This window comes from Rattus norvegicus, chromosome 1 (genome assembly GCF_036323735.1).
Source record: "Rattus norvegicus strain BN/NHsdMcwi chromosome 1, GRCr8, whole genome shotgun sequence".
Lineage (NCBI taxonomy): Eukaryota > Metazoa > Chordata > Mammalia > Rodentia > Muridae > Rattus > Rattus norvegicus.
The window spans coordinates 56,255,737-56,268,786 of NC_086019.1; the positions used below are offsets into that span (position 1 = coordinate 56,255,737).

The 13,050-nt window shown below is 42.7% G+C and overlaps 1 long non-coding RNA gene across 1 annotated transcript in view; it reads right to left on the reverse strand.

Moving 5' to 3' along the window:
* Positions 1-13,050, reverse strand: part of LOC134482759 (uncharacterized) — a 72,534-nt gene that overhangs the window by 1,579 nt on the left and 57,905 nt on the right. The window contains exon 6 of the long non-coding RNA XR_010059295.1: positions 1-13,050. This exon is cut by the window's right edge and continues 29,829 nt beyond it. This is a non-coding gene — a long non-coding RNA (uncharacterized LOC134482759).

A 13,050-nucleotide genomic window follows, 5' to 3' on the forward strand; every position in this document is an offset into this window, starting at 1 on the left:
CTGTGGGGAGCGGGTGTGGCGGTAGTCCCAAGATGGCGCCTGGGACTGCAGCTAAGTCTCGTGACTAGCATCTGACTTCCTCACACACCTGAAACTAGCCACGTCCATTGTGAGAGCTGTGCAGGTGCACCATGATGCAAGATCAGGCCATGTGACGTGGACCTATGAACTGAGATTATGCAGTCTGGACTGAGGAGGCGGAGTTGAGGGAGGATATAAGGGAGTGTGCTCGGGGGCTGGGCTGGGAGGGAGACAGAAGAAAAGAAAAGAAAGATTCCTGTTTGCATGTTGTAAGGTTCCTGAATAAACCGCTTTGAAAAGAACGCTGTGTAGTCGCTCTTTTCTGCGGGTCGGAAACAGAAGCGACAGTTACCATCAGCATCCATGGGCTAGATTGAAAATTTATAGTTCTGATTAATGAAGCTGGAAGATATTTCATAACTTTATATTATCCACTGCAGAGGTTATTTTATAGATCTATAGAATTCCACAACTCAGCTGTGAAATCATTCCATTCTCCCAGTAAACATCCATGATACAATAATGATGTTCTAATCTCTTTGAACAGGTGCTCTGGTGCAGAGTTTGCCTGAGATAGCCCAACAGCTGCATCCTGTCTTGTCTCCTTCTAGAGAGCTTCGTGACTTTTCTGAACAGAATACAAGGTGGGTTATTTGTTTGAATTTTACTTGGGATTTTTGACTTTAGCTTTTTCCCTGATATCTTTTCCATAATTTTTATTCTATTTTCCTAACTTTGACTTTAGTTTCTTTCAATCACTTTTTGTTACATGTAATTTTTAAAATAACCCCACACTAAGTCTGGCTAAACACAGGCATCAGAGTTTCACCCAGTCCCTATGGCTAGCTCTATGCAGCTGTGTTACTCTGCATCCTGAGGCTCGATTGCTAAGCCAATTGTGAACCAGTTTAACATGAAATACCTTGACTACTCAAGATGAAATACTGCTCTTTGTTTAAGCATGTGAAAAGATAGTCTTTTTATGAGCCAAATTTAATAATAACTAATCATAAGTCTTCGTTCATGCATTGTGAACAATGGCATAAGGAATCTTTACCTTTCTTGCTTGGTTCTCTTGAATTTTCTAGTTCTTCAGGGGGGCTCATCTGCCCTTTCTGACCCAGAGAACCCTGGAAGGAGTCCAGTGCCTAATTACTTTTCCTATAAGCAGAAACATAAGGTCTTTCTCCCAAATTAGCATGCGCTTTAGCCAGTAACCAGAAAGATTTTTAGGTTGACATCTTTCCCAGAGGAATAGTAAAATAACCAGAAAATTCAAAATCACATACATTTCGAAAATTAAATACTCATACGAGGGAACTAAACCAAACAAGCAGAGTAGAAACAGTTTTTTCGGGCCTTTTCTAATCTGCCAAGACAGGACATTTAACCCTCTTTTGAGAGAATATGAGAATCCTGTGAGACACTGAGACTTTCCTAGAGGATTTCATCCTTATCCAAATTCTGCTGTCTGCCTTGGAGGCTGTAGTTTTTCTGTTAGCTCAGTTTGTCCCTGCACAGCAGGAGCTCCCAGATAATCTGGGCCCATTTGCCCTGAGTTAGCTCTGAACCTCAGGAGGAATTCCCCAGGTGACTCTGGCCAAAATTGTGTCCTCTTCTATCTTTAAACAAAATTACACCAAATTAGCAACAACTAAACCAAACTTCATTAAAAGCAGGCAGTCTTCAGTCTCCCTCTCTGCCTGGATCCATTTATTATACTGATTCTTTTTACAAGAGGAGAACTCAGAGCCTGATTTGGGTCTGTCTATCACTGTGTTTGATTAAGATTCCCATGTGCTGGAGTCACTTGACTCATCTCTGCTCATTCAGGAATCTAATTCTCTCATCCCTAGGACAAGAATCCTAACTCCCTAGTGGATTGTTGACTACCACAGGCAACATCTTCTATTGCATGAAGTTTTAAATTAAACCCATGCAAATTCCTGCTATGCTCTGGTATCAGTGGTTATCCTGAACCCACATGGCTAGCTCTATGCAGCCATCTTGTCCTGGTTCCTGCTGGTAGTTTACTACTCTAACCACACAACTTTAATCTGAAATGCCTGGACTACTGCTTGCATTTCTCATCCCATCCACCACCTCTGGCTGACCTGCAGAAGGTTGGATAATGCTCCTTTCACAGGACTTGCCTTAGTCTTTTGAAATGAAAACCCAGAAGCTTATACTAGCCAGATTTATAGTGGTAAATCTCAAACTCCAAAAGTCCCAGTCAAAGAACAGAAAACTCAATAATATAAGTACAAGCTGAGTGCTTAGATTAGACAAATCTACCACTACACTACTCTATTGCCCATTTATGAAATCTCTAGCTACTTGTGGCTCCTGCAAGCCACATGGGCCTGCTCCATTTTCCACCTCTTCTCTCCCATCTTCTTCTTCTTGCCCGCATCATCCATCTCTATTCTTTCTCTCCCTTTCCCAAAACATTCTGCTCTATCTTTTCCTTCCATTGCCCAATGACAGGCTGTAGCCTTTATATGGCTAATTACTATTTCAATTGACATCATCTGAATATGTGATCTATTGCACTACAGGGCCGCCCTCTTGAGAGGAAAAAATTCAAACAGTAATCCACAAGACATTTTGCTCATTTTAGTTAACACATGAAGTGACGATAGCTTCAGTTTCCAAACATCTTTTTCATTATTTTTATTCTACACTTTTAAAGTTACTTCTAGGTATTATTTGTAGTATTTTTAGCTACAATGCTTACACATAGTAAGGAGGATTTCCCAAACCCTAGTCCCCAGCAGAATCTCTGAGGAGGGAAACTTCCACACTCAGTACAAAGTCTTAAGGACTTAAGGAGCAATGCCAAGGTCCCGATATCACATCATCGCCTCCCTAGCAGTCCCATGGCCATCGAACTGCTTGTAAAGAAGCATTGGTGTAGGCCACACATGGCCAAGGCAGAAACAATGATGATGGTCAACAACCTGAACAGCATCTTACTTCCACAATTAAGAGCTTATTGAAGGACAACAGCTTTACCAAAACACCTGAAAATGGGGCCACCTAGAGGAGGACAAGGGCAGGGAAATATTTAGGCAAATAATAGCAACTGTGAGCTAATGCCATGAGCACGGTATAGTACCGAGTGAACTGAAACTGGATAAGATTATGTTGGACATAACTGGAAAAGTCAAAATCATCGACTTTTGCCTTAGAAATCAAGTGGAACCAGGGCAATGCTGAACTGGCACTGTGGTCCTTTCTCTTTTGGAGCTCCTGAACTCTTCCTCAGCAAACTTTATGATAGTCCACAGAATGACATATGGACCATAGTTTTACATTTAATGGTAGATTAAAAAAAGTCAGATTTTACTCTGTCTTCATACTACAGTTTTGAAGACCGGTTGTGGCAAGTATGTATCCTAACCTCTGTGGGGTGTCAGAAGAGATGTAGGACCTCTTGGCCTCTTAATGATAGTCAACACGAAATATAGTTTGACAGTCACAGATGTGATGATGTACCCCTGGTTAAAGGAAGATTGAAAGGCTTTCCCAAATCCCTATGAAGGACTGAGCTCTGTCAGGCTAGACCCTGCAATTGTGGAAGAAATAGAACATACTGGGTACAGAGCCTAAGATATCACAACATATAATCAAACCATGGGATCATGTGGCTTACTGTACAGGCAAGTTCTCCAGGTGCAGGGCAGAACAACAGAGGCTCACACATCGAATCCAGTTATTCCCTACCCTTGATGTATACGATGCATTACCTTTGAGCTGAAGAGGAGTGGAAGCTACCCCACCCTAGTCACACTGGTCTCCACATCCTCCAATGGCCTTGTGTTTACCTTTGGCCATTATCTTGCCAAAGAGAAGGCAGAAGAGCGAAGAGGGCTGTTCTTCTCTTCTTCCGGCCACTTCAGATGAGACCCACACTGGACAAACATACATCCATGCCAGCAGTGTCGCCTGAATTCACTGAATAATCAGCTTCAGTGAGAACAACAGCAGCAATGAGAACACAGGAATGCAAATTCCTGCTATGCTCTGGTAGTAGTGGTGTTTCTCACCCCACCTGGCTAGCTCTATGCAGCCATCTTGTCCTGGTCCCTGCTGCTAGTTTGCTACTCTAACCAAACACCTTTAATCTGAAATGCTTGGACTACTGCTTGCATTTCTCATCCCATCCACCACCTCTGGCTGACCTGCAGAAGGTTGGATAATGCTCCTCTCACAGGACTTGCGTTAGTCTTTTGTAATGAAAACCCTAGAGGCTTATACTAGCCAGATTTATAGGGGTAAATCTCCAACCCCAAAAGGCCCATGCAAAGACCAGAAAACTCAGTAATATATCTACAAGCTGAGTGCTTAGATCAGACAAATACACCACGACACTACTCTATTGCCCATTTATGACATCTCTACCTTCTTGTGGCTCGTGCAAGACACATGGGGCTGCTCCATTTTCAACCTCTTCCTCCCCCATCTTCTTCTTGCCCGAATATTCCGTCTCTATTCTTCTTTCTCTCCCTACCCCAAAACATTCAGCTCTATCTTTTCCTTCCATAGCCCAAACACTGGCTGTAGCCTTTATTTGGCCAATTACTATTTCCCATGACATCACCTGAATATGTGATCTATTGCACTACAGAGTTGCCCTCTTGAGAGAGCAAGAAAAACAAAACAAAAAACTGCAGTCCACAAGACATTTTGCTCAGTTTTAGTTAACACATGCAGTGATTGTAGCTTCAGTTTCTCTACATCTTTTTCATCATTTTTATTCTATAATTTTAAGTTATTTCTAGGGAATATTTGTAGTATTCTTAGCTACAATGATTCCACATAGTAAGGAGGAGTTCCCACACCCAAGCCCCAGGCAAATTTCTGATGAGGGACACTTCCACTCTCAAAACAAAGTCTTAAAGCCCAGGGGACGCAGGAGCAACGCCTTTGCCTCAGTGGCAGACCCATGGCCATGGAACTGCTTCTAAAGAAGCAATGGTGCCTGTCACTCATGACCAAGGCAGAGACAATGATGATGGTTGACTACCTGAACAGCATCTCACTTCTACAAGTAAGAGCTTGTGGAAGGACAACAGCTTTACCAAAACACCTGAAAATGGGGCCACCTAGAGGAGGACAAGGGCAAAAAATATTTAGGCAAATAATTGCAACTGTGAGCTAATGCCATGACCAGGGTATAGTACACAGGGAATCTAAACCTGATAAGTTTATGATGGACATAAATGGAAATGTCAAAATCATCGACTTTCACCTTAGAACTCAAGTGGAACCAGGGCAATGCTGAACTGGCACTGTGGTCCTTTCTCTTTTGGAGCTCCTGAACTCTTCCTCAGCAAACTTTATGATAGTCCACAGAATGACATATGGACCATAGTTTTACATTTAATGGTAGATTAAAAAAGTCAGATTTTACTCTGTCTTCATACTACAGTTTTGAAGACCGTTTGTGGCAAGTATGTATCCAAACCTTTGTGGGGTGTCAAAAGAGATATAGGACCTCTTGGCCTCTTAATGATAGTCAATACGAAATATAGGTTGAGAGTCACAGATGTGATGATGTACCCCTGGTTAAAGGAAGACTGAAAGGCTTTCCCAAATCCCTATGAAGGACTGAGCTCTGTCAGGCTAGACCCTGCAATTGTGGAAGAAATAGAACATACTGGGTTCAGAGCCTAAGATATTGTAATATAAAATAAAACCATGGGATCATGTGGCTTACTGTACAGGCAAGTTCTCCAGGTGCAAGGCTGAACAATGGAGGCTCACACATTGAGTCCAGTTATTCCCTTTCCTTGATGATGATGATGCATTCCTGTTGGGCTGTAGAGGAGTGGTAGCTACCTCGCCCTATACGCACAGGCCTCATCATCATCCAATGGTCTAGTGACTTCCTTTGACCACAATCTGGTCAAAAAGTAGGCAGAAGAGTCACTGGGGCTGCCCTTTGTTTCTTGAGGCCACACCAGATTACACCCACACTGGACAAACATACATCCACAGCAGCAGTGTCGCCTGAATTCATTCAACAATCATCCTCAGAGAGAACACAACAGCAATGAGAACACAGGAATGCAAATTCCTGCTATGCTCTGGTATCAGTGGTAATGCTCAACCCACATGGCCAGGTCTATGCATCCATCTTGCCTGGTTCCTGCTCCTAGTTTGCTACTCTAACCAAACAACTTTAATCTGAAATGCCTGGACTGCTGCTTGCGTTTCTTATCTCATCCACCCCATCTCCCCGACCTGCAGAAGGCTGGCCAATGCTCCTCTCACAGGATTTGCCTTAGTCTTTTGTAATGAAAACCCAAGAAGCTTCTACTAGCCAGATTTATAGGGGTAAATCTCCAACGCCAAAAGGCCCATGCAAAAACAGAAAACTCAATTATATAATTATAAGCTGAGTGCTTAGATTAGACAAATCTACCACTACACTACTCTATTGCCCATTTATAAAATCTCTACCTACTTGTGGCTCCTGCAAGCCACGTGTGCCTGCTCCATTTTCAACCTCTTTCTCCCCCATCTTCTTCTTGCCCGAATCTTCCGCCTCTATTCTTCTTTCTCTCCATTCCCCAAAAAGTTCTGCTGTGTCTTTCCTTCCATTGCCCAAACACAGGCTTTAGCCTTTATGTGGCCAATGACTATTTCACCTGACATCATCTGAATATGTGATCTATTGCACTACAGGGTTGCCCTCTTGAGAGAGCCAAAAAACAAAGAAAAAAACAAAAACAAAAAGTAAAACAAAAACAAATAAAAGAATAAATTGCAATCCCAAAGACATTTTGGTCATTTTAGTAAACACATGCTGTGAATTTAGCTTCAGTTTCCCTACATCTTTTCCACTATTTTTATTCTATACTTTTAAGTTATTTGTAGGTTATATTTGTAGTATCTTTAGCTACAATGCTTACACATAGTAAAGAGCAGACCCCACACCCTAGCCCTCAGCAGAATTTCTGATGAGGGAAAATTCCACTCTCAATACAAAGTCTTAAGGACCATGGGACACAGGAGCAACGCCTTCGACTCAGTGGCAGCCCCAGAGCAATCGAACAGCTTCTAAAGAAGCAATGGTGCCTGACACTCATGACCAAGGCAGAGACAATGATGGTCGACCACCTGAACAGCATCTCACTTCTGCAAGTAAGAACTTGTTGAAGGACAACAGCTTTACCAAAGCACCTGAAAATGGGGCCACCTAGGGGAGGACAAAGGCAGGGAAATATTTAGGCAAATAATCATAACTGTGAGCTAATGAAATGACCAGGGTATAGTGCACAGGGAACAGAAACCTGATAATTTTACCATTGGACATAAATGGAGAAGTCAAAATCATAGACTTTTGCCTTAGAACCCTAGTTGAACCAGGGCAATGCTGAAGTGGCACTGTGGTGCTTTCTCTTTTGGAGCTCCTGAACTCTTCCTCAGCAACTTTATGATAGTCCACAGAATGACAAATGGACCTGAGTTTTACATTTCATGGTAGTTAAAAAAGTCAGATCTTACTCTGTATTCATACTACAATTGAGAAGACCATTGTGGCATGTATGTATCCTAACCCCTGCGGGGTGTCAGAAGAGATGGAGGACCTCTTAGCCTCCTAATGATAGTCAACATGAAATATAGGTTGACAGTCACAGATGGGATGATGTACCCCTGGTTAAAGGAAGACTGAAAGTCTTTCCCAAATCTCTATGAAGGACTGAGCTCTGTCAGGCTAGACCCTGCATTTGTGGAAGAACTGCACCATAATGGATTCTGAGTCTAAGATATTACAATGCATAATCAAACCAGGAGATCATCTTGCTTACTGTGTGCCAAAATATGCCTACCTAGAGCAAGTCAAGGCTAGGGAAATATTGTGCAAATAATAGCTGTGATGAGCCACTTCTACGGGCAAACAATACTTCACAGGGACGTGAAGCCAAAGAGTGCTGGTTTGTATATCAATTGAAAAGTCAAGATTATGAACTTTGGCCTAGTACCTCATTCTACCCAGGGGAAATGCTGAACCAGCACTGCGATACTTATACTTTTGGTGTCCCTGAACTCTTCGTTGAAAAATTTTCTTATGTTCCAAAGAACAAAATATGGACCTTGGGTGGAATTTTATAATTTTTGGCAGTCAGAAAGTTTCCATTTGATTCTCTCTTAATTTTGGAGCTGAGAAGACAGGCTGTAAAAGAGGTATATGCTGCCTCTGGTGGGGTGTCAGAAGAGCTGGAGGACCTACTTAGCCTCTTAAAGATAGTCAACCATAAATATAGGCCAACAGTCATTGTGGTCATGATGCAACCCTAGTTCAACTAAGACTAGAAGCAGTTCCCAAATCCCTATGAGCAACTGATCCCCCTCAGGCCAGACCCTGCTAATGTGAAAAAGCAATGGAATACATTGGATTCCAAGCCCTAGAAACTAAGGACACTTCAACCAGACAATATATTAACCAGACCATGTCATCCTACTTCCTTCTGCAATGGCAGGAAGTTCAGGGGCAAGGCAACAAAACATAGGCTTGGACAGACAGTACAGTGGATGTGTTGGGAAAAAGCAGGTGCTAAGACAGTGGATGTTCTGATACAGTGGCCTCCAAGTCCTTGTGAGGAAGAAGCACTTATGCCATCCAGTAATGACCATGGCAATGACAACAATTGTGTTTATCTACCCCAACATCATCTACAAGTTATTGAGACCAAAACAAGTGGATACCTTGTCATGGAGCTGGGTGAGGTTCAACATCTTTACAAATGTATCTCAAAGTATGGCTACATAGTGAAGGACAAGGCCTGGCAAAGTTTATGCAAATATTAACAGCCTGGATCTACTCTCAGGGGCACAGAATAATCACAGGACAAACAAATAATATGTTGGATAAGAAACAAAAAGCCAAAATCATTGACTTTGACCTTAGTACCCAAGACAATCAGAGCAAATGCTGAACCTGTACAATGGTGCTAACACTTTTGATGCCCATGAACTCTTCCTAGGATAAATTTATGATGGTTCAAAGAACCACATATGAATGCTAGAGTCTTACATTTTAAGGTAGTTGGAAATGTTGCCTCTATTTTCATACACGAGTTGAGAAGACATGTGGCAGGTGTGTATCTTGACCACTGTTGGGTGTCAAGAGAGCTAGATGACCTGCTTAGCAACTTAATGACAGTCAAACCCAGATATATCCATCATAGACATGATAATGCACCCCTGCTTCAAAGAAGAATGGGAGCATTTCCCAAATCCCTATGAGGAAATGATACCTCTCAAGCCACACCCTGGAATTTTGGACGTAATGCAATATGTTCCATTCAAAACACAAGACATAATGTTCCTTTATATCAAAGAAAGTCTAAGCAGATCATGGCATTCAACTGATTACTGTAAGGACAGGCTATCCAGGTGCCTGGCTTCACAACCAGCCTCAGACAGTTACTCCAGTTATGGCTCCATTCCCTACCCTTGATGAGTATGCTACTTCCGCACTAGGCCTGGACTGCAGAGAAGTGGAAACCAACCCACCATTGGCACGTTGGACTTGTCATCTCCCATAGCCTTGTTTATGCCTATGTCCATAATTCTAGTCATAGAGGATTCAGAAGAACCACTGAGACTGGCCTTCTCTTCAGGCCACTCCAGAGGACACCTGCACTGGACAAAACATACATGCCAGGGTGTCTTCTGCCTTCAGTCAACAAGCAGCCTTAGGGTGAAAAGAAGCAGCAATGAGAACACAGAAGACAACCTATTATTCCTCTGTGCCTAAGGAGAGGGCAACACTGTCCCCAGTAGTGGCCATCCAAAAGGCTTTAAGGATGGAACAAGAAATAAAAAAAAATGTCCTGATGAAATGTGTTGCTGCTCTTCATCAAGAAAGAAATCTCACCTGAGGCAGAACACCTTGTCTCTTTTGAGAAATGAAGCACAGTTAGAGCATCCAGAGAACAAGTTGCAGGCACAACCCAGGTACCTTTGTGCTAAGTCCTACCCAATTTACTCTATGAGGGTCCTCCTGTGTCTCTGATTTCCATTTGTTCAAAATTGTTTCCTTTTTAACTTCTGTAAGTACTATATGATTCTTGGTCTATGCCAAGCCCTCTTGCTGTTCTATATTTCTCTAGTTCCCAGCAGGCATTAAATATGACTGATGTGTACCCCACTCTACAGACTTGTCCTGCTGACCCCATGCCTTCATCTGTACTTAGAGCACCCCAAAATACAACAGCTCCCACAAGGTCAGGCCTAGAGGCCTACTATGGGCTAATGGAATCTTCCAGAGGCAACTGTTCCTAACATATCTGGCAATTAATCACAAGAGCTGAAGAACAAATTCTTAAGTTTTCAGAAGTAACATCACATTCCATTACGCCTCAAAAATAATAACCAGCAATTCCTTCAAAACAGTGATGGTGGACTTAGTAAACAGTGTGGATCCTGTGACAATGTTGGTCCTGCAATACTGGAGGCAATGAGATAGTGCAGGTACTTTTACATTGGAGGTCAGGCAACATTGGAGGACCAGCATGAGTAGAGTTCCTGGGAAAATGGAGATGGGACTGGTACAGTGGAGGTCCTGACTAAATGCAGGTGCTGCAAGAGTGGAGGTCCTGCAAGAGTGGAGGTCCTGCAAGAGTGGAAGAACGGTGATAGTGGAGGTACTGGGTCATTACCATACTGGAACAGTGGATGTCCTGCTACAGTGGCTGTCAAAGTGCTGGTAAAGAAGAAGCAAGGGTGACAGCCAGTAATGAAGATGGCACATGTACTGATGATTTTTGACCATTCCAACATCATTTCACTACTCCAAGTAATTGAGTCTGAAACAAGACAATACCTTGTCGTGACGCTACTTGAAGGTCACCAGTTTTACAGACACGTCTGAACAGCTGGCCAGTTGGTGGAGAACAAAACCAGGGAAACATTTAGGTAAATACTATCAGACATGAACTACTGCCATAGTCACATAATAGTTCAAAGAAACCTCAAAACACATGATATTTTCTTGGACAAGAAAGGAAAAGTCAAAGTCATGGTCTTTGGCTTTATGAACCAATTTGATATAGGGCAAATAGAGAACTGACACTATGATGATTACCTTTTGCTGCCGTGGAGCTCTATCTAGGCAAATTTTATGATAGTCCAAAGAATGACACAGGGAAGACATGAGTAGTCTTACATTTCATGGTAGTCAGAGGTTTCATTTGACTAGTCATAAAAGGGCTGAGAAGTCAGGTTGTAGCCTGTGTGAATCCTGCCCCCTGTGGGATATGAGAAGAGCTGGATGACCTGCATAAGTTCTTAATGAGAGTAAACCCCAGATACAGGCTGACAGTCATGGACGCCATCATGCAAATCTAGTTCAAGAGAGACAGAAAAGCATTCCCAAATCCCTATGAGCAACTGATCACACTCAGGACAGAACTTGCAATTGTGGAAGCAATACAATATATTTGGTTCCAAGCCCTAGATACTACAGGTACCAAAAAAAGTATATCAAGACCATGGCATCCTATTGCTTACTGCAAGGGCAGGCTATCAAGGGACATGGCTGCACAACACAGTGTCACCTAGTGAGAACAGTTATGGCACCATTCCCTAACATTGATGCTGCTGCTGCTTTCCCTCTAGGAATAAAGAAGAGCAGAAGCCAGCCCACCATCAGCACATTAGTTTCGTCATCTTCCAATGGTCTAACTTCTGTTTTTATCCAAAATTCTTGTTATAGAGTAGGCAGAAGACCCAGTGGGACTGGCCTTCTCTTCAGGCCACTCCAGATGACACCAACACTGGACAAAAGACACTGTCTCCCACATTTACTGAATGAGCAGCTTCAGGGAGAAGAGCAGCATCAATGAGAACAGAAAAAACAACATATTCTCTGTCTGTGCTTCAGAAGAGTGCAAGATATTCACCAGCTGGTGTCGGAGCAGAGGCTTTAAGAGATGGAGGAAGAAATGGGGGAAGTTCCCTGATGAACCTTTGTTATGGCTTTACACCAAGAAAGAAACTTCACAAGAGGCAGGACAGAGTCTCCCCAAAAAGAACGAATAAGGATAGCATGCAGAGAACAAGGACCAGGTACAGCCCAGGTACCTTGGTGCTTTATCTTACTCAGTTGGCTCTGTGCTGGTTCTTCCTCTATCATTTCCATTTCTTTAAAATTGGTACCTTCTTACCTTCTGTAAGTACTGTTTGATTCTTCCTCTATGCCAAGGGTTATTCCTGTTCTGGATTTCTCCTCTTCCCATCAGGAACTCAATGTAACTGATGTATACCCCACTCTACAAAGTTATCACTTGCTGATCCTATCCTTTCACCTGAATTGCATTACCCTCTGAAAGGCAACAGCTCCCACAAGGTGAGGAATAGAGGGATATGAGCTATTGTGATCTTCCAGGGGATAACAGTCCTAGAACATGTGGAAATCAGTCACATGTGCTAAAAAAACAAATTCTTGGGCTTTCAAACGTAACATCACATTCCAGTAAGGGTGAAATATAATAACTAGCAATGTCAATAAAAATTGAAAGTGAACTTGATGCAGCTGTGCCTATCATGAGTCAGTGTAGGTCCTGAAACAATGTAGGCACAGAGATAGTGGAATTACTGTAACAATGGAAGTCCACCATTATTGGCAATCATAAAATATTGGAGATAATGAGAGAGTGGAGATTAGGCTGGAACAGTGGGTGTCCTATAACAACGGAGGCACTGTAAAAGTGGATGTCCTGCAACCAGAGATGTCCTTCAATAATGGAGCTACTTGGACTGAGGAAGTCCGTAATACTGGAGGTCCTGGGACAGTGGAGGTTCTGCAAGAATGGTATTCCTGTCAATGTAAAAGTAATGAAACTGTGGAGAACCCTCAAAAATGGAGGTCACGTGCCAGCAGAAGTCCTGCAAAAGTCTAAAAGAGTTGATATCCTGTGACAGTGGAGGCCCTGTGACAATGGAGGTCCTGGAACATTGGAGGTCCTGCCCCTGAGGCAGTTCAGTTGCTCCAACATTGGAGGCCCTGAAACA